Source organism: Jaculus jaculus, chromosome 10 (genome assembly GCF_020740685.1).
Source record: "Jaculus jaculus isolate mJacJac1 chromosome 10, mJacJac1.mat.Y.cur, whole genome shotgun sequence".
NCBI lineage: Eukaryota > Metazoa > Chordata > Mammalia > Rodentia > Dipodidae > Jaculus > Jaculus jaculus.
The window spans coordinates 44,505,767-44,512,873 of record NC_059111.1 but is presented as its reverse complement, the minus strand read 5'-3'; positions in this window follow the sequence as shown (position 1 = coordinate 44,512,873).

Genomic DNA, 7,107 nt, shown 5'->3' with positions numbered 1-7,107 from the left:
ATGAAACTATCAATTACGCTTACTTTAAGACGGGAATTGAGCTTCCTACAGAATACGATCATAGAACGTTGAATTCGCACCTACGTTTAAAAGAGGATTGTTTATTGTGCACAGTTTCCAACGGGAACCATTCTCAGTATTCACACAGTTCCAGGCCTTGAATTCATGTTCGTTTTCAACAGGAAAAGTTCCGAGCATATAACTTCTGATAGAACTTGGAAATCAATCTTAGATTACCATAGGAATGTTGTCTGTCATGAAGTTGCAGAACACTGAATTCGCTGTTAGTCTTCAGTGAGAAACATTCACTTCAAACAGCAGGACTACAGAACTTTGAATTCAGGGAGTGATTTCAAAGGGCAATTGAATATTATACACAATTGAATCACAGAACTGGTCTTTCTCTGTTAGTTTGCTTGTCCAACCTATGTTGGTATTGAGACAGCTTCTAATCTTCTCAGTTCATGGTTAGTTTTCATTAGTAAATGACGCTAGTACATAACCGGCTAACATCACATTGCATTCCCTCTTATTTTTCCAGGTGATAAGTTCTTCCTACACAACAGGTTAATGGACCGTTGAAATGAACATTTCTATTCAGTGGGAAATGTTCACTTAGAAAACAGGACGATGTAACATTGAATACGGCTTTTTTAGGAAAGCAGATTTGTTTATAGTAGAGAACAAGAGAGAACAACCTGACATTCACGATGAGTGTTCAATGAGAAACGAAAGAATCCAAGATATCCTACTCTTTGAATTCCTTGGGATTTTCCAAAAGCAACTGATCCTACTAGATATCCATTGAATGAAAGTGTCAATTACGCTTACTTTAAGACGTGAATTGAGCTTCCTACAGAATACGATCATAGACCATTGAATTCGCACCTACTTTTAAAAACGAATTGATTATTTTGCACAATTTTCAATGGGAACATTCTCAGTATTCACACAGTTCAAGGTTTTTGAATCCATGTTTGTTTTCAACAGGAAATGTTCCGAGCATATAACTTCTGATAGAACTTGGAAATCAATCTTAAATTACCATGGTAATGTTGTCTGTAATGAAATTACCGAACACTGAATTCGCTGTTAGTCTTCAGTGAGAAACGTTCATTTCAAACAGTGAGACTACAGAAGTTTGAATTCAGGGATAGATTGTAAAGGGCAATTGAATACCATACACAATTGAATCACAGAACTGGACTTTCTGTGTTAGTTTTCTTGCACAACCTATGTTGGTATTGAAGCAGCTTCTAATCTTTTCAATTCATGGTTATGTTTCATTAAAAATGATGCTAGTACATACCCTGCTATCATCACATTGCATTCACTTTACTTTTCCAGGGGATAAGTTCTTCCTAGACAACAGGTTAACGAATCGTTGAATTGAACATTACTATTCATTGGGAAATGTTCACTTGGAAAACAGGACTATGCAAGATTGAATACAGGCTTAGTTAGGAAAGCGGATTTGTTTACAGTAGAGAACAGGAGAGAACAACATAACATTCACCATGAGTTTCCAATGAGAAATGAAAGAATCCAGGATGTCCTACTCTTTGAATTCCTTGGGATTTTTCAATAGCAACTGATCCTACTAGAAAACCGGTGAATGAAACTGTCAGTTACACTTACTTTAAGACAGGAATTGAGCTTCCTACAGAATACGATCATAGAACGTTGAATAAGCACCTACTTTTAAAAGAGAATTGTTTATTTTGCACAGTTTTCAGCGGGAAACATTCTCAGTATTCACACAGTTCCAGGCCTTGGAATTCATGGACGTTGTCAACAGGAAATGTTCCGAGCATATAAATTCTGATAGAACTTTGAAATCAATGTTAGATTACCATAGGAAAGTTGTCTGTAATGAAATTACAGAACACTGAATTCGCTGTTAGTCTTCAGTGAGAAACGTTCATTTCAAACAGCGGGACTACAGAACTTTGCATTCAGGGATAGATTGCAGAGGGCAGTTGAGTATTATACACAATTGAATCACAGAACTGGACTTACTCTGTTAGTTTTCTTGCACAACCTATGTTGGTATTGAAGCAGCTTCTAACCTTTCAGTTCATGTTTAGTTTTCATTAGTAAATGATGGTACTACATAACCGGCTAACATCACATAACATTCACTCTTAGTTTCCTAGGGTATAAGTTCTTCCTAGACAACAGGTTACGTAACGTTGAATTGAACATTACTATTCAGTGGGAATGTTCACTTAGAAAACAGGACTATGCAACATTGAATACAGGCTTAGTTAGAAAGCGGATTTGTTTACAGTAGAGAACAGGAGACAACAACATGACATTCACGTTGAGTTTTCAATGAGAAATTAAAGAATCCAAGATGTCCTACTCTTTGAATTCCTAGGGATTTTTCAATAGCAACAGATCCTACCAGAAAACCGGTGATTGAAACTTTCAATTAATCTTACATTAAGACGGGAATTGAGCTTCCTAGAGAATACGATCAGAGAACGTTGAATTCGCTCCTACCTTTGAAAGAGAATTTTTTATAGTACACAGTTTTCAACGGGAAATATTCTCAGTATTCCCACAGTTCCAGGCCTTTGAATTCATGTTCGTTTTCATCAGCAAATGTTCCAAGCACATAACTTCTGATAGAACTTTGAAATCAATCTTAGATTACCATATGAATGTTGTCTGTAATGAAACTACTGAACACTGAATTCCTGTTAGTCTTCAGTGATATACATTCATTTCAAACAGTGGGACTACAGAACATTGAATTCAGGGATAGATTTCAAAGGGGAATTGAATATTATACACAATTGAATCACAGAGCTCGACTTTCTCTGTTCGTTTTCTTTCACAAGCAATGTTGTTTTCAAGCAGCTTCAATTCCTTTCAGTTCACGCTGAGCTTTCATTAGTAAATAATGTAAGTACATAACCGGCTAATAGCACATGGCAGTCACTCTTAGTTTTCCAGGGGATAAGTTCTTCATAGACAACAGGTTTATGGAACGTTGAAATGAACATTATTATTCAGTGGGAAAAGTTCACTTAGAAAACAGGACTATGCAACATTGAATAAGGATTATTTAGGAAAGCGGATTTGTTTACAGTACAGAACAGGAGAGAACAGCATGACATTCATGATGAGTTTTCAATGAGAAACGAAAGAATCCAAGATGTCCTATTATTTGAATTCCGAGGGATTTTTCAATAGCAACTGATCCTTCCAGAAAACCGGTGAATGACACTGTCAATTTCGCTTACTTTAAGACGGGAATAGAGCTTCATACACAATACAATCATAGAACATTGAATTAGCTCCTACTTTTGAAAGAGAATTGTCTATTGTGCACAGTTTTCAACGGGAAACATTCTCAGTATTCACAGAGTTCCTGGCCTTTGAATTCATGTTCGTTTTCAACAGGAAATGTTCCGAGCGTATAACTTTTGATAGAACTTTAAAATCAATCTTAGATTACCATAGGAATGTTGTCTGTAATGAAATTACAGAACACTGAATTCCCTCTTAGTCTTCAGTGAGAAACGGTCATTTCAAACAGCGGGACTACAGAACTTTGAATTCAGGGATAGATTACAAATGGCAATTGAATATTATACAATATTGATTCACAGAACTCGACTTTTTCTGTTAGTTTTCTTGCACAACAAATGTTGGTATTGAAGCAGCTTCTAATCTTTTCAGTTCATGGTTAGTTTTCATTAGTAAATGACACTAGTACACAACCACCTAACATCACATTGCATTCACTCTAAGTTTTCCAGGGGATAAGTTCTTCCTAGACAACAGGTTTACGGAACGTTGCCATGAACATTGCTATTCAGTGGGAAATGTTCACTTAGAAAACAGGACTATGCAACATTGAATAGGGCTTATTTAGGAAAGCGGATTTGTTTACAGTAGAGAACAGGAGAGAATAACATGACATTCACGATGAGGTTTCAATGAGAACAAAAGAATCCCAGATGTCCTACTCTTTGAATTCCTTGGGATTTTTCAATAGCAATTGATCCAAATAATTTACAGGTGAATGAAACTGTCAATTACGCTCACTTTAAGACGGGAATTGAGCGTCGTACAGAATACGATCATAGAACGGTGAATTCGCACGTACTTTTAAAAGATAATTTTATATTGTGCAGTGTTTTCAACGGGAAACATTCTCAGTATTCACACAGTTCCAGGCCTTTGAATTCATGTTCGTTTTCAACAGGAAATGTTCCGAGCATATAACTTCTGATAGAACTTGGAAATCAATCTTAGATTACCATAGGAATGTTGTCTGTAATGAAATTACAGAACACTGAATTCGCTGTTAGTCTTCAGTGAGAAACGTTCATTTCAAACAGCGGGACTATTGAACTTTGAATTATGGGAGAGATTTCAAAGGGCAATTGAATATTATATACAATTGAATTGCAGTACTCGACTTCTCTGTTAGTTTTCTTGCACAACCAATGTTGGTATTGAAGCAGCTTCTAATCTTTTCAGTTCACGCTAGCTTTCATTAGGAATTGGTGCTAGTGCGTAACTTGCTAATAGCACATTGCATTCTCTCTTACTTTTCCAGGGGTTAATTTCTTCATAGACAACAGGTTTATGGAACGTTGAAGTGAACATTAGTATTCATTGGAAAATGTTCACTTAGAAAACAGGACTATGCAACATTGAATAACGATTGTTTAGGAAAGGGGATTTGTTTACAGTAGAGAACAGGAGGGAACAACATGACATTCACTATGGGTTAAAATGATAACGAAAGAATCCAAGATGTCCTACTCTTTGAATTCCATGGGATTTTTCAATAGCAACTGATCCTACTAGATAACCAGTGAATGAAACTGTCAATTACGCTTACTTTAAGATGGGAATTGACCTTCCTATATGATCATAGAATGTTGAATTCACTCCTACTTTTGAAAGAGAATTGTTTATTGTGCACAGTTTTCAACGGGAAAAATTCTCAGTATTCACACAGTTCCAGGCCTTTGAATTTATGTTCGTTTTCAACAAGAAATGTTCCGAGCATAAAACTTCTGATAGAACTTTGAAATCAATCTTAGATTACCAAAGGAATGTTGTCTGTAATGATATTACAGAACACTGAATTCGCTGTTAGTCTTCAGTGAGAAACGTTCATTTCAAACAGCGGGACAACAGAACTTTGAATTCAGGGATAGATTTCAAAGGGCAATTGAATATTATATACAATTGAATCACACAACTCGACTTTCTCTGTTAGTTTTTTTGCACAACCAATGATGGTACAGCATCTAATCTTTTGAGTTCATGGTTGGTTTCCATTAGTAAATGAGGGTAGTACATAACCAGCTAACATCACATTGCATTCACTCTTACTTTTGAAGGGGATAAGTTCTTCCTAGACAACAAGTTAACGTAACGTTGAATTGAACATTACTATACATTGGGAAATGTTCAGTTAGAAAACAGGCCTATGCAACACTGAATAAGGCTTAGTTAGAAAAGGGGATTTGTTTACAGTAGGGAACTGGAGAGAATAACATGACATTCACGATGAGTTTTCAATGAGAAACGAAAGTATCCAAGGTGTCCTACTCTTTGAATTCCTTGGGATTTTTCAATACCAACTGATCCTACTAGATATCCGGTGAATGAAACTGTCAATTACGCTTACTTTAAGACGGGAATTGAGCTTCCTACAGAATACAATCATAGAAAGTTGAATTCGCACCTACATTTAAAAGCGAATTGTTTATTGTGCACAATTTTCAATGGGAAACATTCTCAGTATTCACACAGTTCCACACCTTTGAATTCATGTTCCTTTTCAATGGGAAATGTTCCGAGCATATAACTTCTGATAGAAGTTTGTAATCAATCTTAGATTACCATACGAATGTTGTCTGTAATGAAATTACAGAACACTGAATTCGCTGTTAGTCTTCAGTGAGAGACGTTCATTTCAAACAGCTGGGTTATAGAACTTTGAATTCAGGGATAGATTTCAAAGGGCAATTGAATATTATACACAATTGAATCACACAACTCGACTTTCTCTGTTAGTTTTCTTGCACAACCAATGATGGTACTGAAGCAGCATCTAATCTTTTGAGTTCATGGTTAGTTTCCATTAGTAAATGAGGGTAGTACATAACCCACTGTCATCACATTGCATTCACTATTACTTTTGAAGGGGATAAGTTCTTCCTATTCAACAACTTAATGTAACGTTGAATTGAACATTACTATTCATTGGGAAATGTTCACTTAGAAAACAGGACTATGCAATCTTAGATTACCATTGGAATGTAATGAAATTACAGAACATTGAATTCGCTGTTAGTCTTCAGTGAGAAAAGTTCATTTCAAACAGCTGGACTACAGAACTTTGAAAACAGGGATAGATTTCAAAGGGTAATTGAATATTGAAAACAATTGAATTACCGAACTCGACTCTCTCTGTTAGTTTTTTAGCATATATCTTCTGATAGAACGTTGAAATCAATCTTAGATTACCATTGGAATGTTGTATGTAATCAAATTACAGAACATTGAATTCGCTGTTAGTCTCCATTGATAAACGTTCATTTCAAACAGAGGGACTACAGAACTTTGAATTCAGGGATAGATTTCACAGGGCAATTGAATATTATACACAATTGAATTACAGAACTTGAACTTCTTTGTTAGTTTCCTTGCACCACCTATGTTGATATTGAAGCAGCTTCTAATCTTTTCAGATCACGCTTAGCTTTCATTAGTAAATGATGCTAGTATATAGCTGGCTAATAGCACTTTGCATTCACTCTTAGTTTTCCAGGGGATAAGTTCTTCCTAGAAAACAGGTTTACAGAACATTGAATTGAACTTTACTATTCATCGGGAAATGTTCCCTTAGAAAACAGGACTATGCAACCTTGAATATAGGCTTATTTAGGAATGCCGATTTGTTTAGAGTAGAAGACAGGAGAGAAACACATGACACTCACGAAGATTTTTCAATGAGAAATTTAAGCATCCAAGATATTCTACTCTTTGAATTCCCTGGGATTTTTCAATAGCAACTGTTCGTACCAGATGTTACTGTCAGCTACCCTTAGTTTATGACGGGACATAACC